This window comes from Protopterus annectens, chromosome 3.part0, assembly GCF_019279795.1.
Source record: "Protopterus annectens isolate FY-2018-M chromosome 3.part0, PAN1.0, whole genome shotgun sequence".
NCBI classification, from domain to species: Eukaryota; Metazoa; Chordata; order Ceratodontiformes; family Protopteridae; genus Protopterus; species Protopterus annectens.
The window spans coordinates 1,860,203,593-1,860,229,835 of record NC_056731.1 but is presented as its reverse complement, the minus strand read 5'-3'; positions in this window follow the sequence as shown (position 1 = coordinate 1,860,229,835).

Here is a 26,243-nt window from a genome sequence, read left to right as displayed (position 1 = left end):
CAATCTTACTGGTGTAATTATAGGTGCATGATACAACCTTACTGTTGTAAGTATAGGTGCAGGATACAACCTTACTGGTGTAAGTATAGGTTTAGGGTACAATCTTACTTGTGTAAGCATAGGTGCAGGATACAACCTTACTTTTGTATGTATAGGTGCAGGATACAATCTTACTGGTGTAAGTATAGGTGCAGGATACAAACTTACTGGTGTAAGTATAGGTGCAGGATACAAACTTACTGGTGTAAGTATAGGTGCAGGATGCAACCTTACTGGTGTAAGTATAGGTACAGTATACAACATTACTAATGTAAGTATAGTTGCAGGATACAACCTTACCGGTTTAAGTATAGGTACAGGATACAATCTTACCGGTGTAAGTATAGGTGCAGGATACAACCTTACTGGTGTAAGGTTACGTGCAGGATACAACCTTACTGTTGTAAGTATAGGTGCAGGATACAACCTTACTGGTGTACGTATAGGTGCAATATACAACATTACTGGTGTAATTATAGGTGCAGGAACTAACCTTACTGGTGTAAGTATAGGTGCAGGATACAGCCTTACTGGTGTAAGTATATGCGCAGGATACAACCTTACTGGTGTAAGTATCGGTGCAGGATACAATCTTACTGGTATAAGTAAGCGTGCAGGATACAACCTTACTGGTGTAAGTATAGATACAGGATACAACCTTACTGGTGTAAGTATAGGTACAGGATACAACCTTACTGGTGTAAGTATAGATGCATTATACAACCTTACTGGTGTAAGTACAGGTGCAGGATACAACCTTATTGGTGTAAGTATAGGTGCAGGATACAACCTTACTGGTGTAAGTCAGGATACAACCTTACTGGTGTAAGTATAGGTGCAGGATGCAACCTTACTGGTGTATGTATAGGTGCAGGATACAATCTTACTGGTGTAAGTATAGGTGTAGGAAACAACCTTACTGCTGTAAGTATAGATGCAGGATACAACCTTACCGGTGTAAGTATAGGTGCAGGTTAGAACCTTACTTGTGTACGTATAGGGGTAGGATGCAACCTTACTGGTGTTAGTATAGGTGCAGGATACAACCTTACTGGTGTATGTATTGGTGCAGGATACAATCTTATTGGTGTAAGTATAGTTGCAGGATACAAACTTACTGGTGTAAGTATAGGTGCAGGATACAACCTTACTGGTGTATGTATTGGTGCAGGATACAACCTTACTGGTGTAAGTATAGGTGCAGGATAATACCTTACTGGTGTAAGTAAGGGTGTAGAATGCAACCTTACTGGTGTAAGTATAGGTGCAGGATAGAACCTTACTGGTGTAAGTATAGGTACAGGATACAACCTTACTTGTGTAAGTATACATGCAGGATACAACCTTACTGGTGTAAGTATAGCGGCAGGATACAACCTTACTGGTGTAAGTAAAGGTGCAGGATACAACCTTGCTGGCGTAAGTAAAGGTGCAGGATACAACCTTACTGGTGAAAGTATAGGTGCAGAATACAACCTTACTGGTGTAAGTATTGGTGCAGGATACAACCTTACTTGTGTAAGTATAGGTGCAGGATACACCCTTACTGATGTAAGTATAGGTGCAGGATACAACCTTACTGGTGTAAGTATAGGTGCAGGATACAACCTTACTGGTGTAAGTTTAGGTGCAGGATACAATCGTACTGGTGTAAGTATAGGTGTAGGATACAACCATGCTGGTGTAAGTATAGGTGCATGATACAACCTTACTGATGTAAGTATAGGTGCAGGATACAACCTTACTCGTGTAAGTATAGGTGCAGGATACAATGTTACTGGTGTATGTTTAGGTGCAATATAAAATCGTATTGGTGCAAGTATAGGTGCAGGATACAACCGTACTGGTGTAAGTGTAGTTGCAGCATACAACCGTAATGGTGTAAGTATAGGTGCAGGATACAACCTTACTGGTGTAAGTATAGGTGCAGGATACAACCTTATGGGTGTAAGTATAGGTGCAGGATACAACCTTACTTGTATAAGTATAGGTGCAAGATACAACATTACTGGTGTAAGTACAGGTGCAGGATACAACCTTACTGGTGTAAGCATAGTTGCAGGATACAACCTTACTGGTGTAAGTATAAGTGCAGGATACAACCTTACCGGTATAAGTATAGGTGCAGGATACAACCTTACCAGTGTAATTATAGGTGCAGGATACAACCTTAATTGTATTATTATATGTGCAGAATACAACCTTTCCGGTGTAAGTACTGGTGCAGGATGCAACCTTACTGGTGTACGTATTGGTGCAGGATACAACCTTACCGGTGTAAGTATTGGTGCAGGATACAACCGTACCGGTGTAAGTATAGGTGCAGGATACAAACTTAGTGGTGTAAGTATAGGTGCAGGATACTACCTTACTGATGTAACTATAGGTGTAGGGTACAACTTTACCAGTGTAAGTATTGGTGCAGGATACAACCTTACTGGTGTAAGTATAGGTGCAGGATACAACCTTATGGTGTAAGTATAGGTGCAGGATACAACCTTAGTGGTGTAAGTATAGATGCAGGATACAACCTTACCGGTGTAAGTATAGGTGCAGGTTGTCATCATTACTCAATGCTCAAGATGAACCCCACTGTGGTGTTGCAGTAAGCCTCCATTCTCCTTTTCCTCCTTGTCTCCCTTCTTCCATGTTGACCTCATTGTCTTCTCCTTCTCCATCTCACCAGCAAGCTTTCCCTTTATGACCTCTTTGAAAACAGTGATCTCTTCATTCAAAGAATTGCATAAATGCATTTGTTGACATTTTAGTTTTAGTATAGTGAGATATACAAAATGCAGCTCTGCCCCATGCCACAGGGCTGAAGCCATTTTGAGCACTTATTGGTGAACCAGTATCAAGAATTTCTACCACCTTTACATTTCTCCATTAATCATCAACCCTTTGTCCAGGCAACGTTCCTCTGCACCCATTCTTTTATTAAAAGGTGATTAGACATTACCAGGATATGTCTATTTTTCCGATATTGGTTTCAAAGTATCTTCTTCCTTCTACTGTACAATCAGACAAGATGTGTAATTCGCTCACCACTCTCTTAACTAAGGCTGAGACCCAGTTCTACACAAATTTCAATACACCTTCTCCTTTCACTTCTTTATCAGGTTAATAATGCACCTAAAGAAATCAGGACCCTTACACATCCTAAACAATTTAATACAGCCACCAAAGAGCACTTTAAAAGTCAGTGGTCCTGCCACTGCACTCTCCCTCCTTAAACATCCCCTACTTCTCATACCTTAATCTACTTTCTGCCCTTCACTCACTGTTCTCACTAGCTCTCTCTAATCTTCCTTGACTACTCTTTCTACTGTCTCCTATAATCTATTAAGCAAATTGCCTCAGAGAAACATTCTATTGTAATTGTCTTACCTTCATGCAACTACATTATGATAAAACTGGGTTTTGGAACCACTTAACTCAAAAACTATACTCATCTTAATGACATATTTCTTTTTATACATCTTGAAATAGTTATGCTATACTCCTGATTATTGACACTGTATAATATTGTATTGCTACTTAATGCCTTATAATAATCCTGTAACATTGCTGTTTAATGCTAATTTATAATGAATATTGTATAATATTTTGGAGCTTTTCTCCCCGGGCTTCTGCTGAAAAACAGCTCTTCAGATCAGTCGGACAATCCTAGTCAACAAATGTAAAATACAATCAATAAAATAAACTATCATCTCTTGCAGGATCTGTTCTCTGTGCCATCTAATTTATGGGTAACTGCATCTATTTATTTTTTCTTTTAACTTCTAACAGCTCTTCCCCCAGTTTCCACAACTGTCTCCACTTTGCTGACACTACCAATCTCTCCACGTAACTGAATTTGTCTCTCAGTTATCTGTCATAGCCTTTCTGTTTCTTGCTTTATAGAACATACAGTATCTTGTAACCTTTGGATGAGATGTTAAACTGAGGTCCCGTATGTTTGAGTTGGTGGTACTTCAGGTAGATGTAAAAATATTCCAAGTTGCCTTTCGAAAAGAGTAGTGGTTCTTTGTTGATTAACATAACTTGTACACATTATTTATATATTTCACATTATTTATAGTTATTTACATTATCATCTACCATATAATACAATGCCATACATCTTAATTAGTGCCAACTATTTTTCCACACCCAAAACGTATCCTTTTCAAAATTTCAGACAATACCCATTTACCATTAAATTTGATTTTGTTCAGTCTCTCAATCCATATTGTCCATGATATATGAAACAGTTTTCTATCAATCTCTTTCACCTCTTTTTTTTTTGTTGCCACAGTACTCATATTCCAACATATTCATATTTATATCTTCAGCACTTTTAAAGCCTTTCAATATTTTATTTTTACATACTTTTTTTAATATTTCCTTTATGCTTGAGCAATTTAGAAAAGCATGCTCCATTGTCTCAACCTCACCACATTAATTACATACCCTGTTTTGCATTCTTTTAAATCACATGTTGGCTATGACAGGCAATTTACCTATTGTTAATCTCCATATAACATCATTACATTGATAATTTTTTCTACACCATGCAAGTCTTATCTTAATCACATTTCTTTCTTTATTTCCTAATGCTTCCATAGGTATATATAATATTGTCCATTCATTATATTAAAATACCATTCTTTTATGTTTTTCCTACATTTTTATATTAAATTTCCATAAAAAGATTTTATTCTGATACCCTTTCAAGTCTTCATTTATAGAATTGTCCCATGTTTTCCAAGAAGTTATTCTCTCCTAAAAAAAAGTCTTATATTTTTGTTTTATTATACCATTTATTAAGTTCTTATATATATTTTTTCTAATCTTGCCAAAACTTTATAAAGATTCAATGAAGCTGGAAGAACAATTGGGTTAATCAAGTCAGAGTCCTCCCTCCTCTTTTTTAACATATAAAATCCCTGGTCTAAATGGATTCAACCTGGATCCCTATATAAATGAGAATATAATAGATAATAGATAATAACTCTTTTTCAAACTTAGATGGTATCATATAAACACCTGCTAAATAAGCAATTTTACCTAAAATAATAGAATTTACTAAATGCACTTTTTTTCTTATACAACAGTTTATACGACCTCCAAAACATACAAATTTCTCTTAATCTCTGTATTATTTTCTGCCATTGCTTTCCCTATACATTTGTATCCCTAATCTTATTCTATCTAGAACCTCATCATTGAATTGAATCCCCTTCTATGCTATCTGTTGACACAATGCTTTTTCCTTATTTATACAGAAATCAAATATTTTTAAATACTGATTTAATCTTCTAATTCCTTCTTCTATCCATTCCTTATTCTCCATAACTAAAACTATATTATCTGCATAAATAAGAATTATTGGAATTTGAATTTCTTTTATTTCACATCTTCCCATTTTCAACACTCTATTCATTTTAATAACAATTGCAAAGAAATGCTGCTTGTTGGACATCCCTGCCTTATCCAACATTCTATTTTCCTTTGTTCACTTACCAACCCATTTAGTATCACTCTCCCATTACACCCACTTAACTATTTTAATTATTTTATCAGTTATACTATAATCTATTACTATATCCCACAAAACATCATATTGTATTCTATCAAATGCTTTACTTACATCTCCTAACATAACTTCAGTTTCCAGCCCTTTATTTATACTATCATCTATTACCTCTCTCAATATATATAACAAATCTTGACTTATTTCCCCTTTCTTACCAAAAATCATATCATCAAGTAATTTATATACACTATTTTCTCATCTTTTCCCTATTATTCTCATAAATATCTTATAATCTGTATTATTCAACACAATCAGCCTCCAATTTATTATATCCTCTTTTTCTCCTTGTTTTCTATATAAATTTCATAACCCCTGTTCATGTTTCTTTTTCTACTATTCCTTTTTCAAACCATTCATTTAATACTTCCACAAAATACACTTTTTGCCATTCTTCTATATTATAATATGTGTAATACTCAATACCATTCTCCCCCGTGGCCTTTTCCATATTTTATTCCTTTAAAATTATATTAAGTTCTCCTACACTTATTTTTTCCATATTCCTATAATTTTTAAATTTCCATTTCTGCCTCTCTTCTATGTCCCTTTTTTAAATGCATTTTCTATATACTTCCTTATTACTTCACGTATTTTTCTTGCATACTGTCGTGTCCTTCATTTCCTTCAGTACTCTTATTATTCTCTTATTTTCTCTTACGATCTTATTTAAATATGGTGACCCTTCTTCTTCTTTCCCCTGCAATAATATCTTTGCTTATATAGCTTGTTTTTATCTTTTCATGATTCATTTCATACTTCTTCTCCTTTTCATAAATGATTATCTTATTTTCTATTACTTCTTTAAACACTTTCTGACTTAGTTGCTTAGATTTAAAATTTTCTTTACTCTTTCTTATTGCTTGATATTCTAGAAAACACTTTATATTTTTCTTTAAACCTTATCTACCAATTCATCCAATTTTCATAAAAAAATTCCTATATTCACATGATCTTTCCATAATTGGTTAATCCATTCTCTTTCTTCTTCGTTTAAGTCTTTTGCATTAAGTCTCTTAATGTCTTTTCCTAATCTGATATATCCTTCCTTTTCTTGCACTTCTACCCATATAACTACATGATCTGAAAATCCTGTTTTCTTTATTCCTCCCTGAATTACTTTTAAGCTATCAGATATTACAAAATAATCAATTTCTGTATTTATCTAAATTTTTTATGTAAGTCCAATGTTTCTCATCCCATATATATAACTTCCCACTTTTTAATATTTCATATACCTTCCTAACAGCACATTGCTGAATCAACTTAAATCTGTGTAGTTCTTCTGAATCTAATTCAAGCATCATTTTGTCTGAATGGTTCTCACTATGGTAACACTTGCAGAATATGAATGATGTTTACTGTTTTCTGATACTGAAGTATGTGCCACCTACTCTGATTTGGTTTCCAGTCTCCTAACTCTGTCTAATCTCACTCAGACTAGTGCAGTGTTTCAGTAATCCATGAATCAAAGTAAACAGTTATACTGGGGTTCACCATTACTGATAGAAGCTACATGCTGAATCAAAGCTAGCAATATCCCCCCACAGTAATGACCTAGTATTGTACCTACCCTTTTAGACAGTGCAGTGTGATCAGCTTTACATGGCAGATCATACTGCAAACATTGCCAACATTTTACAATACATAAATGAAGCAAGTTGGGGACTTTCCCTTGGGTTTTGGAAAATGTCCCTGTCTGTATAAATAACACCTTGAGTCTCCTTTGAAAACAGGCCACAGACTAATCTGCAGAACAAAAGTAAATATATAAATAAAATGCAAAGCTGACAAAATTACATTAATAATACAATAATATATACAGGACAATGGAAACTGTAATATAAACAGTGTTCTTTTATATCAATGTATAGTGTTCATCTTATGTGAAATTATATTTTATATTTATTGTATTTATTACAGTTTTATTTTAATGCATGTACATTATTTTAAACTATTGTCTTAATCTATGCATTTATACCTGTTTAACTGACTTTCTTTTTCCTAAGTTTTAGTTTACATTTGATTGTGTTTGAGTTCTATTTGTTATGAAAAGTACTTTGTGATAAAGCACTATAACACATTTGTGTTGCATTGAGTTGGTCTGACCAAAATTAGATTTTGGAAAATATAATTCACTAAATTTTCACCAATAGCCTCCCGAAATGGGCAGACAAACTATCCCATGTCACTGTTTGGGGTATGAAGTGGGGTAGAAAACTACCCCAGCCCATTGAACTAAATCTAATTAACTGCAAGGTTGTGACACCTTAGGTACACTATAGCTTATTAGAGGCACGTTTGATTGTCAAAAAGATTCACCAAAATTAATTTATAGGATCCTATTTTATCAGCTCTTGCATTGGGTTTCATACAACCAAAATTATAGCACAACAGCATAGTAGTCATATTGAGGGCAAGTCTGAGCACTATCGTCTTGAAATACCTTTACTTGTAATCAGTCTATTATGAATAATTTATTAAACTAGTGAAAAATTAAAGAACTTCAATAATGTCTCTTTATTTTTACTTGATCCCTTGTCAACACATAACTGCTTTATGCAGCCCTAGCTTTCTTTTTTAAAACTGTTCAACTTTGTATTGAAGAAAAGCACCATCAATGGTGTTCAAAACAGTGTGCATCAACGGTTGAAAATCCACATTCATGGAGCCGGGAAGCATGGGAAATCTACTGGCCGATAAATTTATCTTCAGTTTTACCCTCCCCTCCCCCAGCTGCTCCCCAGGAAATACCATCAAACATAATCCAGTCCAACTATCACTACAGAGCAGGTCCTAGATACACTCTCTAAGGCCAAAAACACCTCTTCAATGGGCCCTGATAATATGCAGGATGCCACCTAAATGGCCTGAAATATAACCATTCACTGCCACTGGATTCACTATTTAATGATAGCCTCTACACAGGCATTGTGCCACATAAATGGAGTACTGTGACAGTCATCCCTCTCCAAAATGGAGGTCCATCAATGGACCCTGATAACTATAGACCCGTAAGTCTAACCAGTCTCATATGCAAAGCCGTGGAAAGAATTACCATGGAAATGATTGGTAACAACATCATTGGAAACTTCCAGATACTGGACCCAAGCCAGTTTGTCTTTATCAATGGCCAATTATACCTTCTCAGTCTTGTAGATTTCTTTGAAAAGGTTACCAAGGCAATGGATGAAGGCAAAGCAGTGCGTACTGCCTACTTTGACCTGGCTAAAGCATTTGATATAATACCCCACTCAGGCATTGCAAACAAACTCTCAGAATTAGTCCATCCCTCCATCCATCCATCCATCCTCAGCCCCTTTTCCCATTTTGCACAGGGGGTTGGGTGTCACTTCCGCAGTGACAATCATCTTGAGCCATGGTTTGCACTGCTAGGTGGCTAGCCCTGCCATGGTAGTTCATTCACACCACTCACACACACACACACACACACACACACACACACACACACACACACACACACACACACACACACACACACACACACACACTCTCACCTATGGCCAATTTAGAGTGTCTAATTCACCTACTGCATGTCTTTGGAATGTGGGAGGAAACCGGAGCACCCAGAGGAAACCATGTGACCACAAGGAGGACAGGCAGACTTCACACAGAAGGCACAGCAGCCAGGAATCGAACTGGAGAACCTTTTGATGTGAGATGACAATACTAATTGCTGCACTCACTGGGTATAGCACCTAGGCCAGTCAATAGCAGAGCCATTCAGGAGTCAGTGCTGGGTCTGCTGCTTTTCAGCATTTACTTCTTAGAAGTCAAGGCCGACATCGATGGCTTCTGGCTTACCAAGTTTGCAGATCGTAAATTAGATGCAGTCACTGAATCCCACTAAGACAGTAACATTCCATAGGAAGGACTAACAAAGCAAACAACTGGTGCCAAAGCCACGGCCTAAAACTCATTGCCAAAAAAATGCATAATATACCATGACCCCCCCCAAAACGTGCACGTGGGTTATTGTATAATAGTACCCTTTGGGAAGTCAGCCACCCTAGTAAATTTCATCATTGACAATATGTCACTAAAAGTAGACTCAGTAGTCAGGGAGTTAACATGTAGATGACAACCTCGCCTTCCTCCAAAATTTGTTCAAGGAAGTCCTTCTATGTTGCTCAGCTTATAAGCAATGGCATGGCATCTAGATCCAGAGTGGTCATCATTCCTCTGTACTCAGCCCTCATCAGACCCATCCTTTAGTATAATGTCCTCTTCGGTATGTACCTGACAGGCACATGTAGCAACTAGAATGTCCACAGATTTTCCTGATGAAACTAATGCAGCAGGTAAACACGTGATGTGCAGGTCACTTCAAAGCCCTATCTCTATTATCAGTTTCATTCAGGCAGTCAAGAGGCAATCTGTGCCTGGCATACAGGGTATCCTTGGATCCCACCCTGATGGACCTTTTGCATATCTACAAAACCAATAGCATTAGAGCTACTTGATCTACAGATATAAACCTTGCTTGTGACACAATGTTGGGGGGACAGCTATGAATACCCCTTCTCCAGAACAGGTTGCCCATCCATGTGAAGCAGAGTCCTTCCATGGCCCTATTCATGTATAACCTGGACCACTGGATGGGAAATTGGAAATTCATCCCTAGTCTGGCACCTATGTCTCTGATGGACAGAGGCAACCTGTAATTCATACCCTAGCTGGCATATTACCCCTCTACACAACCTCTAAGTCACATAGACTTGTGAGATTAATTTGGGATGCATGGCTAAACTTATAAAGACCCCAGTAGTTGTTAGTTTAGTGTACACCTATGAACCTACTGTATATTCCCACTTGAATTGTTGTTGTCTGTGCCAAATGGATTAACATATCAAAACATAAAAAGTATAATCCCCACCTAAACTGAATTTGACCACTAACAACTTTCGCAATTATCAAAGAAGCAAACTAGAAGAAGGTATGAAATATTCCTGAATAGGAGATTCAGTTTTTGTTTTCTTAAATAATAATGCCTAGCGTAAAAGCTTAATCTGACATGCAAAAATGGAAATTCAAACATTCTTATGTTAGAAACCCATCACTAATACAGTGGTAGGTATTGACACATACTTTATGACTCAGAGCAGGAATTTCTTTCCATCTGCTGATGAATACTGCAGTTTAATGAGCTGAATATAGAAATCTAGTACAAACATTTATTTATGCATTTGATACATTTGTCACTTTGTCAGTGTGTAACAAATACCCCTTTAATCGGAGAGTCACAGATGTGATATGCCAAAGCTGTGTATAAACTAGACTTTAATGAATCAAAGGATGTATGGCATTACTGAGCAGTTAAAATTGCTGATCTGTGCACACCTTCCTAAAAAGATAATTTGATAATATTAGTATTTGATTCATTCTTTTTTTTCTTTCTGCAGAGCAGATGTCAAGCCAATAATTTTCCAGATTTAGATAACCTCTTTTTTTCGTGAGAATCTGGGGGCTGCTGTTTTCATATTTGATCCATTGCATTTGTTTCCCATTTAAATGATTACAAATAATGCGTGTCAGACATCATTGTGTCGGATCTAGCCCATTACGTTCATGACAATCGTTACCCTATGGCTTGTTGACTGTTCTTCAAACAGACACTGATAAAAGAGAAGCAGATAAGAAATGTCCTTTACTGTTTCCCTTTCACAGATTTAGATCAAGTTGCTTTTAGCCTCTGCAGAGCTACAGTATGTGTTGCATATTACAAATTACTGAAATAATCCAGAAGAAATTCTGCATTAATAAAAATCCTTTTCAGATTTTTATTTGTAGTTGTACCCATTTCCTGGATGGAAAGAATCTTAATGTCTATTAAGAGTTTATAGTACAATATCAGATGAAGGTCGCAGAGGTTACTGGTTAAAAGTAGAACTCTAGGAGCTCACAAACACTATAATTATAAAACGTAGGCACACAAGTAAAACACTCAGCAGTATTCACAGTTACAGAAAGTAGCATATGCAAAGTTCTGCTAGTAGCAAAAGTCTACAGTTTTGTTACACTGTTTCTGTTTAATGACAGCCAGTGGAATACAGCATGTAATCTGCTTGTGAGCTACATGTTGCAGACCTGGGTTTGTGTTCCTCTGTTTTCACCTGCATACTGAGCAACTGTAAAAGCATCACTAACTTGACCAAACCTGTTGCCACTTCTCCGTACTGATAAAAGTTGTATGTGCTAAGTCAGTCTTAGTAGGCTAAAATTAAATAAATGAAACATTAAAGGCAAAATCCCTAGATATGGAGTATGGCGATGTAGTATTACAATATCACAACAATGTTGAATGTATTTCTGAATAATGCAGCTGATTAAAGTGTTTCCTTGTAATTCATGTTATTTTTCTGCCTCTCTGTCAGAAGTTTGCCAGTTCCCCAACATGAGGATGGTTGTATCCATTGCTTTTTAGATTTATTTTCTTGGATTATAAATGGGTTTTCAAATCTTATATGCATATAGGATTTAAATGCATATACATTTCAATCCTATATGCATTTTAAATGGATTACATTTTATTTTTAGTTCTTTTTTTCTTAAATTATTAATGGCTGTAGGTAAACAATTTACAAGTATTAAAAACAGTTTATATTTCACAGTGATTCTGCAGAACTATCCATTTCCCCCTGCCCTTATGATTTCTCACTGCTGTTTTTTTCCTGTCTACAAATTAAACAAGGCTGGGTATGAGTTTTCTTAAATAAGCATTAGCTGTAACCACTGTAATTGTTGATTTAACTTGTAACTTGGTTCCTTTCTTGGTAAACAAGGTTTCAAGTAGGACAAGAAGGGGGCAAATTAATAGTTAAGAGATTATCTTTTAATAGAATAGAAACAGTCAGCATAGATTCAAAACAGAACACTGCTTCACTAATGCATGAAAATGCAAAAGATGTTGGTTATGCATAGTCCAGTTTTAAAGATTATGGAACATCAGATTCTTACTTTGACATATGCCTTGTAAACGCACTGCAGAGGTCATCACTGAATTTTAGTTGTGGAATTTGCTGGAAGGGTGTAGGAGAATAATTGCATTTTAATTGTTAAACAAAAAGAAAACCCGTTCATTTTCATCATGGATGCTGCATGCATGCCTCTGGTCTCCCAGGAATTCTCCGCATTGCCAATTTTGATGACATGATTGTGGGAATGACTGAGTTATGAAGCTAAAAAACTGCAGGGATTAGTGTGAGTTAAAGAAAGCTAAAACAAAAAAAATTGACCCATTAACAGAAAATGTAGATATTTAAGATGTGCGTCATTGCCTGAGTGTTTACATTTAAACACCTGTTGAAGGTCGCACTGCAAAATACATCGACATAACCATCTCACTCATGCCATGATGGAGTACACACTGAACATTTGTTTGAACTGTGAAATAATATGACTGGGGTTGTCCACGGTGGTGCAGTGGTTAGCATTGTCACCTCACAGCAAGAGGTTCTCTGGTTCAGTCCTCGGCTGGGGTGCCTTATGTGTGGAGTCTGCATGTCCTCCCTGTGGTCACGTGGGTTTCCTCCTGGTGCTCTGGTTTCCTGTCACATCCTAAAGACATGCTGTAGGTGGATTGGGTACTCTAAATTGGCTCTAGGCGTGTGTGTGTGTGCCTTCCATGGAAGCTTGGGTGCTGGGCTGGCATCTCAACACTGTAAAATTCCACTGCCACTCATGAGCGGACAGGTGATCCACTGTGGCGACAGCTAACCAGGAAAAGCCAAAAGAAGATTTTCTGCTTAATGACTCAAATGAATGCACTTTCTAGCACACCTCATTCAGTAAAAGTACTCTCACTGATAAGCAGGAAATAATGACACTGCTTGTAATAGTTTAAAATGAACACGAACCATGTGCTATATAATGACTAGACATGGTTTATCAGAAGACTGAGGTTCTTATGGGATCAATGGGGAGTAATATAAGGGGATACTGAGGGTAATTAAGTCTCAGAAGTTTATCATATTTAGTAACATGGCACAGGAGTTATGTAAAGAATATTCTAGAACAGAATATGTGTCTGTCTACATACATACATACCTGACAATGAAGAGCCAAATGCAAAGGTTCGCTTCAGATTCCTGCCTGTAGATTGTAGCCTCCATTATGGAAACAAACATTTTCCCTGACTCCTTTTTTTTTTCTTTTTAATTATAAATTATGGTTCTCCTAGTTAAAATTAGATTTTTGGTCTCCTGCCCAGTCATCTAATAGACTATATAAGCTCTGTGACACATGCTATAAGTACGTAGCACTATAGTACATACAACTTTATAAGTAGGGGTTCTAATTTCAATACTGCCCACTGGGTGTGTGAAGCATATCTCCTGTGGGTTTCCTGTTTGTGTGTGTGTGTGTGTGTGTGATACCATTTTGTAGATTGTTGTTGGGGGTTGGCATAATGGTTAAGGTGTTTACCTTACAGACAAGGGGTACTCAGTTTGATTCGCACTAAGGGAAATTTGGCTAGGCTTAAAATGACCCAAAAGGGCAGCTAGCCTAGTATTTACCTGTGAACAATAAAGTTATGTACAGTTTTAGAAAAAAGTAAGTACAACAAAGTCTGAGCAGAAATGGTTCTTGATTATGTAGTTATGTAATCTACGGATACAACAAGTGGTACACACAGTACTAATTACGTCTCCTTCACAGTGCGGCATACAGATTCCTGTTCTAATAAAATTACTTTACAGTATCTTATTAAAATTGTAGTATTTTAACTAGAAATCATTTAAGTAGTCTGTATATTTGCAATAAGGTACTGTGACGACAGTCAAGCTTCTTCTTTAGTAGCGGTGAGGTCATGCAAGGAAATCGAATGACATACTTAGTGATGCAGGTTATTCCAGAGCAGTTTTTATTAAATGATAGACAGACCATGTTGTACCTATAATTATTGAGTAGCTGCAGTACTTAAAATTCCATCAGGCAGATGTGAGCACAGTGATTCTGCTGACAAAAATATCTTTAATCCCATGTGGTTGTGCTTAATACATTAGCCAAACTGACAATTATACATGTTTTTCTTTGTCCAGTGAATTTGTGTAGTTTTCCTGACTGCATTATCTATTCTATAATACACCAGTACAAAAAACCTTGATCCAGCATAAAGTGTATTCCCTCCACCATCAGCACACTCCTACATGTACACATGGTAATTCACAAGCAGCATATAACTCAACACTGCATTCCATCCATAGCACTATCCTGTGTGATATCTTGTATGCTACCACAGGGGGGAGGGCATTATTATTATTATGATCTTGAAATTTTCTAACATATGAGCATATGCACAAGGAATATATGTGTGTCAGTGTACCCCTACATCATCATCCCCACACCCAAAGGCAATGTTATGCATAATCTATGAGTAACTTCATGTTAATAGACATATGTGATAATTACTCACAGGCATTAATCAGTTACGATTTTTGAATTTTTTTCACAATGGAATATATATGCCGTAGTATTTCTCAGAGTACTGTAGTGAGTAGGTGCATATATATATATATATTTATCTATACACACACACACACACACACAGATATATATATATATATATATATATATATATATATATATATATATATATATATATATATAGTTACTTCTGGTTAAGCTTCTTAGCCTTTTAAAATGGTTCATAGGTAAGTGCTAGGTTATCTGCTCTTGCAGACTATTTTTAAGCCTAGAAAATTTTAATTTCAAAGGTGAGAATCAAACCTGGTACCGTGTGTATTTGAGTTAAACACCTTAATCATTTTGCCGACTCTCAAACCATTATACCAACCACTGACATAGGTAATTACTAGTTTAATGACCACTAGGGTCTTTTTAAGCCTGGTCAGGCCTCCTAAGTGTAAGAATCAAGCCCTGTACTTTGTGTCTGTAAGGTAAACACCTTAATCATTATGCCGACTCCCAACGCTAATCAGTGAAGGATGTACTGTGACTGCTCTGCTCTATGCCCTTTTTACATCATGGCCTTTACTGTGACATCACACATTCCTGAACAAATGAGACTAACACTGTCCTGGGGATCAAGCAAATGTTTTACTTTCTGAATAACCGTTTGTTAGTGAAAATCACAATGACCATACATGGGAGTTCAGAAACAGCACATCAGTGATGGCAGCCAAGCCAATGCTATTTACGTTGCTTGCATTATGAGCCCTGATGCTCATTACGTATACATCCAGACAGGCCATAGTGAATGACAACAAACTATTGTCATGGGTGCAGTACAGATCTGTGATCGGATCATATTAGACTACCTCGCTACCATATTAAACTAAGAGCAGCTGCAGTAAACATAATCTGGTTAACAAAGGATAAATAAAATAAATAAATATAAAAATAGAACGTAAACGTGCATGAGAATCTAAGATAGTCATTGTGATTCTGCATTCGTGGACAGCAAAACTGCATTTCCTATATACTGTTGTAATGTAAAGTAATATATTATACGCAGAGAAATGATCAATGGAATGGAAAATGTCAAAAGTGGCTAAGGGTGGAGTGTAGAGGGGTTACTACAGCAACATAAACCACTGAAAGGGACAAAAGACTGCATATGGAGCTGTGCTCTACAAATCACATCTGCAAAACAGAATGGTGAAGGAGTGTATGACAATATATGAGTGTAGAATTATGTGAAACTCAGACAGGAGGCATGGGATACAGTATCATGGTGTATTGACCTATACTGGTTTATTTAGTAAACCAGTGTTGTAATGTCAGTGTCATTAAAAAAGGAAACATTGAATACTGAGGGGAGCTGACCCATCAGATCTGTCCACTTGCAGTATGGTTCATAGCATGAATGGCTCATAAGATTGTACTAGGCTAACTGCCTTTGCAAGCTATTTTAAGCCTAGCCAATTATCCTATTTGAGACACAAACCCTGCATCTTGTGTCTGTAAGATAAACAACTTAACTATTATGCCAACCCCTCCAACCATATACCCTTATGTCCTTAAAAAAGTGGATTAGATCAAGAGTCACAGTGAAGCACATTTCAGGGAAATGTTACACATTGGAAGACTGATATCAACAAGCTTGGTTTACTGATATTCACCTAAACAGTGAGCTAACAAGGTAAGCCAGAGAAAGGCTCATACTGATGTTGGCAGGGAAAATACATATCAGGGGAATGTTACACATTTGCAGACTGACAGCAAGAAAAGAAAGGTAGGCCTCAAAGGATTCCCCCCATGCCTTTGTTAGTGATATTCTTTATATCACTGCTTTAACAATGTGAACCACTGAAACACTCATACTGAAGGTGACAGAAAGGAATTTAGCATTGAAATGTTACCCATGTGAAGACTGATAGGCATGAAGGGATTTGTGCTCATGCTTTTGTTTGTGATATTTTCCATACCAGTGAATTAGCAAGGTGAACCATGGAAATATTCCCAATGAAAGTGTCAGGAAAACAAATATTGGGGAATGTTACACATTTACAGAGTGATAGCAAGAAAAGAAACATAGACCTCAAGGGATCTGAGTCCATGCTTTTTTAGTGATATTATCTCTACCAGTGCATCATCAAGGTGAGCCACAGAAGCACTCATGCTGAAGGTGGGCCTGGTTGGTGAGATGAAATCAGAACAAAAACAAAAAGATATGGAAGTTTTGTTTTGAAATGAAATCATCATCAAGCTATAGTGGGCTCCATTATGTGGTAGAGCTGCTGATTACTAAATCCCACCTAGGCAAAACTGATATCTTTGGGAAACAATAAGGAAAAAAGAAAGAGCTTGGCACACCCATCCCAGGATAAAAAAGTGCCAAGCCCTGTCAGGTGCACCAGGGCCAGGGCTGGTTGAAAGACCTGTGCAAAGTCCTCCAAGAATGAAAGAGATCTTGCTGCCAAGTTAGGGCCCGATCTGATAGATAATCTAACAGGCCCCACTATGACAATAAAAAACACTGGTTGACAAAATGTTAAAAAATTACCAGCTGGACAAAATGGCTGGAAACAGATAAATGGATATTTGAGGACATAAACTGTTACTGCTCTACTTATTTGTTTATTTCACTGGTTTGACTGGTTTGACTCTGCCTTTCAGCAACAGTGATTTACTGGCATTACCACTGCAGCTATGTTGTCTTTATGTCTTTACTGCTGTTTTAAATGTAATTAATTTGGTGATTGGCTGCTGTTTTTAAACCAAAGTGACACTATTTTATACTGTTTAGACTGTGTTACTTCTTAAATACATGGCTGCATTTAATAATACTACCATTGTGCTTTGAAATGTGTTAACTACTGGGTTGCTCTGACTGTGTTATGGCCATTTTCTATGATTATTGCTGTTCTGCTGTATAGAAAACAAATGTTCTTAACAGTGCTATATTCTACTGGCTGAAGGATCTGCTACCTAGCACATATACTAACATATGTATCTATAATCAGGTTATATCCCCCTCTTTCTGCTAGATTCCTGAAAGGCTTGAATGCCAGAAGGACACCTCCCCTGCTGAAACCTAACTGGAAACATTCCTGCACTGTCCCTCAGCTCTGAAAAGATCTGCCAAGGTTACTGTTATCTTATCCTGTCTGTATGTACTATATTTATTAGCCATACTGGGTCTACAGCACTACCAGTAATCCCTCAAAGCCCCACAACCAACCCTAAAATACTAAACTGGGTTACTCCTATATCTAAGGATTACCTAGTGAACATATCTAAGTTTCTAGGCATATTACTAGCATACATTAATTCAGACACACAGAATGAAGCTTCTTTTTACTGTAGGCTCTGTAGCCCAGCTGTCTGCCTTAGATTTTAGCACTCAGAAACTGAGCTTAATCATATTAACTAGAGAAAAACAGTTGAGCTCCCTACATAAAACATATAAAACTAGAAATTACATAGCATAAACCTGAAGCAGGGTTTAAACTCTTGAGCTCTGTACAAAAATAGCAAACAATTGGCAGAAGAAAGCTTAATGTAAGAAAAGGCTGCAAAAAGTGATTACTAACAGTATACTACGTAAAAATTGTATACTGAAGGCAAAAACAAGGGTAAGAAAGTATTTAAAACAAACAAAAAAAGCCTCATTGTATTTAATGTGTTGGTAGTTTCCCACTGCTAGCTGGTTCCTTTGCATTAGCCCCGCTACACTCCCCCTCGCTCCGCTCGGGCTCGCTCCACGCCCCAACCTGCCCCCAAATTCCTCCCACCCCTAGATCTGCTAAATGTATAGCCACAACTGCCACTCTCTTAATTTTAGAACCAATCAGCAATTGTTAGACCCACCCTAACCACAACACTCTCCCTATTTCTCTACTCTACCCTCATCTACTACCCTCCCACACCCATTCTTAAACAATTGTAAGTTGCAAAACCCTTCAATGCCTCTACAAGCCTTAACCCCACTTTTCAATTCAAAGCCCTCCTACTACCTTTTACCCATGCTGATAATTACGTATTTTATTACAGTTTCTGAACATCATTCCCTTCCAGGCTCCCACTGCCCCAGATCACAGACCAATACTCATGCTCTTTCACATAACTTTAATCAGCCACTACTCCCCCTCCTTTCCAACTCCCATATTACAATAACTCAACAGCTCATTTGAGTCAGTTATGTTAACCCTAGAACTAAACACTACTACAAACTATTATTCAGACTTCAAAAACTAATAATCTATTCTCAAATTAACCTCACAATGGATGGGGACATCCACCCCAACCCAGAACCAACCCCATCAGAAGCATCCAACCCAATATATAATATCCCCTCTAGCCTGCAAAACTTAAACATCTCCTCTAACTCTCTCCTCATCTGCCACCTAAACATCAGAAACCTAAATAATAAAATCTACCTGCATGCCCTTTTAGCAGTACACTCCCCAGATATATTATGTCTTACAGAAACCTGGCTTAAGCCATCCACCACTGACAATGAAGTTACTCCTCCAGGTTACAATATAATATGACTGGACCGCACCTCAAAGAAGGGAGGTGGGGTAGCTGTCTTATATAAATCTTCAATTAATGTAACTATTTCCAACTCTCCACAAGTTCCTCAAGCTGATAAAGCTGAAATACTCTTTACAAAACTACAAATTAACCAGCATAAATCTATAAACATTGGCTGCATTTATATCCCACCTGGCAACAACACCAATATCCTTGAAGACATTCTACAGTGGCTGTCCATAAACTCCCCACAAGAAACTATTGTTTTAGGTGACTTTAATATAGACTGGAACACCTGCTCCTCAGACTTCCCTACTACCCAAATAACACTATATGGTTTCTCCCAAGCCATAACCTCCACCACCAGAACTTATAAGCCCAATAACAAAGAAAGCATACTAGATTGGATTCTCATTAATAACCCTCCCCAAAGGTATAAGGCAGGCACCCGACCTGAGGAAATAAGTGATCATCTCCAAATGTATATACTCAGACAAAAAACTGATATCCGTCAAATACCTAGCTTCAGAACTATCAGGAACAATAAGAGCTTTAATCAAACCAAATTCCAATTAGACCTTCAAACATGTAACTGGAATAGATAAAAACTACTCCCACTAGACGAGGCAGTATCACACTTTAACTCCACATTTCTTACAATCCTTAACAATCATGGACCATCAGAACAAAGAAAAAAGTAGCACCGTAGCTGTCCAAAGAAACTAGACAAAAAATCATGGATAGAAATAAAGCCTGGTCATCTTGGAAAACCAATAAAAACCCTAAGGATCAACTAGTATATAAACAGCTAAGAAATGATGCTAAGAAGCCTACAATGTTAGACAAAAAGACTTACTGTAACCTGCAACATAAATATCAAAAGCGACCACAAACATTTTGGTCCAGCTTAAACTATCTTCTCCATCCAGGTAATACTACTACCCCTACCCCTGCGTCTATCCTCCTAAAACCTCCAGAAAACATTGTCAACACCTTCAACACCTTCTTTATGGAAACTATACAATCCCTTGCCAACCAACTAGGCCCCAACAACCTAGACCCTATTAACCCCATATCCAATACCCATCCATCCTTTAACTTTCAACCTGTACCAACAGCATTTATCTGATCCTTAATCAAGAAACTGAAACCCACCACCCTTTCAGCAGACCTAGTCCCAGCTGAATATCTTCAAAAGGCTGCAAATACAATAGCGTATCCCATCTCAATATTAATTAACAGAACCATCTCTGAAGCATATATCCCCTTCATCTGGAAAATTTCCTATGTAATTCCTCTCCATAAAGGGGGTAACTCCACTGATCTATCAAATTACCGGCCCATCTCCATTCTGTCCCCTCTGGCTAAAATTATGGAAAAATGTATCCACAAGCAACCCCTTCATTAGCTCAATTTGCACAATCTCCTAGCTCCCTCCCAGCATGGATTTAGACCCCACCATAGTACCACCACAGCCCTTCTATCCTTCTCTCAGACAATAAATCAAAATCGGTAATAATAATACGCCCTCCTCTGCTGTCTTTCTTGACCTATCTAAGGCATTTGATATGGTAAACCACCAGCTACTCATGCAAACTCTAAAACCTCTTGCCATAGACAGCCTAGCTATATGCTGGTTGCAGTCCTACCTAAGTGGCAGACAACAAGCTGTGCTATGGAAGGATAGCCTATCCTCCCTACTGCCAGTCACCCTTGGAGTTCCTCAAGGGTGTATACAAGGACCTCTCCTATTTTCCATCTTCATTAATGATCTTCATGCTGTCATCCCCAAAGTAACCTGCATTCAGTATGCAGATGACTCTACCCTAATCTGTTCTGCCACCTCCCCATTAGACCTGCAGACCTTAACCCAAAATACTTTCAATGTAGTAGAAAACTGGCTCACTGACAGGTGTCTTCTATTGAATTCAAATAAAACAAAACTGCTACTCTTCACCCCCACCTGGAAAGCTACACTCCCATCATTTACCATACCATCTAATAATGGCACAATAATTTCCCCAGAAAGTAATACAAAACTATTAAGTGTAATTGTTGACAATAACCTTAAGTTTGACGCTCACATCGACAAAACCATTAAAACAGTCAAAAAAAGCTAGGATCTCTATATAGAATTAAGGCATTTCTGACCCCAACTTCTAGGACAGTTATTGCCCAAACACATTTACTTTCAACCCTTCTTTATGCCTCTCCAATCTATACAAGCCTGAGTAAATCTGGCCTCAATAAACTGAATAGCTGCTACAACACCATAGCCAGATTTGCCACAGGCTCAGCATATAGAACCCACCACTGTATTAACCTACGATTTCTAGGCTGGCTAGAGTTTCCCTCTCAAATCCAGTATAATCAATTAATAACAGCCCACAAAGTCCTCCATTAACCCGAAAGCACACCCATACTCAAAAATATAATTACCCCTTACAGTAACCTAAAAACTCTCTGGTCTTCTGACAAAATACTGGCGCAAACTGTTAAATCTAAAAACTCAGCAGGTGACTAATTGTTTTGCAACTCTGTTGGAACAATCTGGAATCTGTTCCCTGCCGAACTTACAGCAAACCAGTCTATTAACCAATTTAAAACAACTCTCAAAAAATTCCTAAAAAGTCACTGGCTGCTCCCCTGTACCAAACCTGACTAACCAGCTCACCACTCTCTTCACTACCTGGCTATCTGTAAAATAGTCAATGTTTCAGACTTAGCCTCATTCTCATATGTATTGTACTACTGAATGGCATGCTACCTTTTTCAGCCTTGTACCACTAAAAATGTCTAAGTTCGAACAAGATAATTACAATGTTAAGTTTAAGTACGTATGTATTCCAAGTATGCATATAATCCTATAATTCTGTACTGGTATCTATATGTGACTGTATAAAACTGCTGCTGTTTAACTCTTATGTAACTATCCACATGTGGAGCTTTTCTCCCCGGGCCTCCGCTGAAAATGGACCTGTGTCCAGTCGGACTATCCCGGTTAACAAATGTGAAATAAATAAAACAAATAAATAAATTATGTTTTTTGCTTTATGCAATTAACTTTGAGTTCCCAAAAAGGGGATCACCCTGCAAGAGCAAGAGAGAATGTACAGAAAGGGGAAAAAAAAATCATTGCAAGAGAAAAAAATGGCAAACAATACTGATGGCAATTTAAGATAATTGATTCACTGAATAAAAACAAAACAATGTGTAGACAAGAAAACATTGAGTGAGTTGGAAAAAGAAGCAAAAAACGAAGTATTAAGAAAGAAAGAAAAAAGTCTACAGGTATTTACAACATTAATAATAATAACTGCAAAGCAATGTCAAAAATATGTGAAAATACCTACATGCAAAGGCACCCAGACATGGTAAATGTTACAAGAGAGAATAGTCGCACAGAAGTCTAATGTAGTGACAAGTCAGAAATTTATACAGAAATGGATGAAATTAAAAATAAAGTGATAGATCAGTTACAAAGTAAATTATACGAATGGGGATCTCAGATGCAAAGTCCACTTCACAATGGTGGTTTATGGAAACAGGTACAGCTTGAAGAAGTGACACAGGAAGCAGAGCAGTGCAGTAGTAGAGAACATTTCTCATTAATTCAGTTGAAATTTGAAAGCAGTAAAGATGCTTCACAAAATAAAATGTCACTGTCATTTCAAAGCAAAGCTGTTCCCACACAGAGGCAGAAAGAGCAGAAAACAGAAATCATAGAAACAATTTGCAAACAGGAAGAAATCAATTTAAGAGAAAACCGGCAAGATTTGATAGAAATGGCCGAGAAAGTGAGGGTAATCCAGGCTGTGCATGCTGACCTATGGAAGTGCATGCCCCATGTGCTGAATCACACATTGGGCTATGCATTGTCGTCACTGGGTCAGCTGGTTGAGGTGAGGGGCTGTCTGAAAGAATTATACAAAGTAAAACTGGTTTCCCTCATAGTAGTATGTGTATTTGATAGAAAAAAATATATAATTTGGTAGAATTGTTTTTCCTTCACAGTGACAGTGGCTTGGTAAAACTGTTTTCTATCAAAGTAGCAGTGTGATATTATTAAAAAAGCATCTGCAAGTACAGAAAAGAAATATGCAGTAAACAAATATGATTAGCTTACTAGAATGTGCTTGTGTGGAACAAAACGTATTATACTTCTGAATATTTTTCTAACAAATGGCATTGACAAATGAAACTTGTAGAAATATCATAAACAGTTGAATGTATACAGATATTAAAGTGAATAAACCTGCTAAAGGGAAATGGCTAACACAGATGAAAACGTTACAGAGTATTCTATCAATAAGAGAACATTTTGGCCTGTTGAGAACTGATTTTTCTCTGGATGAGATTAGGATACAGACAAAGAATGCTTCAATACAGGAAAATAATGTTTCATCAAGGACAAAGTTTCAGACTAGATAAAAGTGGCTATGAAAGACTATCTGGTGGACATTTTGTAATTTGAGTCACCTGAGGAAATGCAGTGTATCTGACAGTAATCTGTATTATAAAAATCTTGAAGGTAGTGCTTGGTTGGCTTGTTTCAATAAATCTTATAGTATACTCATATACAGTCATACAGTATCAGTCTGCGTAACCTGTTGTTAATTCAATTTAACACTGTCCTCATCTATGATCATCTGCTATAACCAAGTGTCAGCCAACATGACCATGGATGAGCCAGATCCCACTCACCCAATGCTCTCAACTTCCATAGCAACATTGACTGTGGAGCTGTCTACACCAAGAGAGGGTACCCCTGTTGTTATGGCCATCATCATGCTGGCACATCCTCCAGCAGACATTGGTCAAGGTCATGTGGCACACCATCATCTAGCCACAGTCATGGTACAGCCAGTGAAACTCCTGGCAAAGGCAGCTCTCATGGGTGGGAACATGCACGGGAAGGTAAACCCACTGTCATATATGCTTGCCCTAGACCTGTCCATTACACCTAGCTGCAGTACCACATCAAGTGTTGAGGCTGTGTCTCCGCAGACAAATCCCCCCCCCCCCAACCCTCAGCACATTCCATACATTCACTGACCCTGGCCTTTCTCCACATTAACCCCCATCAAGTTATCACAGTATGTATAAAAGCAATTTTTCTTTTGCTAACTCTCAGCTCTCGCACCCACACACTAGCATGAGAAAGACATGCAGCCCTGTGCTTCCTTGTCCACCTGTACAAATGATGATAACTGTGCCCTGACCTTTGCATATTGTTACTTGGGTTGCTTGAGCAGGATACACAGTATACACAGCCTATGCATGAGAAAGCACAGCCTGGTATTTTTTCATGCATCACTTTTCCTATAGTGTATATAGTAATTTTGTAGAACCGTGGTAGTGGTGCTGCAGTAGCATTGTCATCTCACAGCAAGACGTTGTCCCGTTCAATTCTCAGCTAGAACATCTTCTGTGTGGAGGTATGCGTGAATGGGCGTACCTTCGTTGAAGGTTGTGCATCAGAGCTGGTAACTCGGCACGTAAAAATCCACTACCAAACATTAGCGGACCGGACGTCCGCTGTGGCGACCCCTAACCGGGATAAGTCGAAAGACACAACAACATATAGTCATTTTGTAAAGCTATGTGCTGCCTTTTTTCAAGCATACTGTAGCTCTCTCCATCTGGCATGGTCATTCTCAGCTGCTGCCTCCTCCTCTAACACCTCATCTGTCTCGGCTACTGCTGCTTGTGATGCTGAGAACTGCTGACCCAGCAAGACACAAACTTGCTATTAATGCTTCCTAACTATAATATTGTATCATATTGTATCATATAACATACACTGTCAGTACTTTGGCACATTTAGTGGAGTCATACTGCAGGGCACCACTGGGTGTATCTAGACAGTAAAAGCATGACCTCAGCATCTGAAACACACACAATTTGTAATGTTTCTGGTTTGCTATATGCATGGTTGCACCTCTGGTTAGTTTCATTGTCTGGGTTTCTGATAGTAGTCATGAGCCATGGTCCTAGGATATAGCAAGCATTCTCCACAAGATGCCCATGTGGGAAGACACCCCTCATAAACCATTGCTACAGGTCACATATGTGCCATATGTGGGTGTTTTGAAAACAGACTGGGTGGGCTACACACACATTTTGTAGATGATACTTTGTGAATTACAGACCATCTGGCAAAGGGCCTACTTTATTAGACCAAAAAGTTAAAATGTCAAATTTCATTATACTTAGCCCATAATACCGACTTTTGAAAATACCAAAAGTTTAAATTACGGAGTCTGATAATACTGAAACCTTACTACACCGACTTTCAAAATGCCGAATTGCAACTTGCAGTCATGATGTGTATCTCCGTTTACAAGTGAATTGTTAGTAATGAAAAGAAACATAAATTAATCCATGCATACCGACAATTTCTTCATAAATAAACTATAGGGTATTCAAAGAAAACCTGATTTTTTTTTATGTTAAAAACTAACTTTAAGTTAATACGATTCACATTTTTAAAAGCTTTGCTATAGCCTGTACAAATTTCAGAGCTGAGTAGTTAGGTTATTTGGTAGTTAGGGAGGTAAACATGCCAACATTGCATTAGAACAGTTCCTTCCCAGTTGGTCTGTGCAGAAGTGGGCGTATCTTGTGTGATTGACGTTCTCCTCCAATTGAGCAGAACAGGAAATTT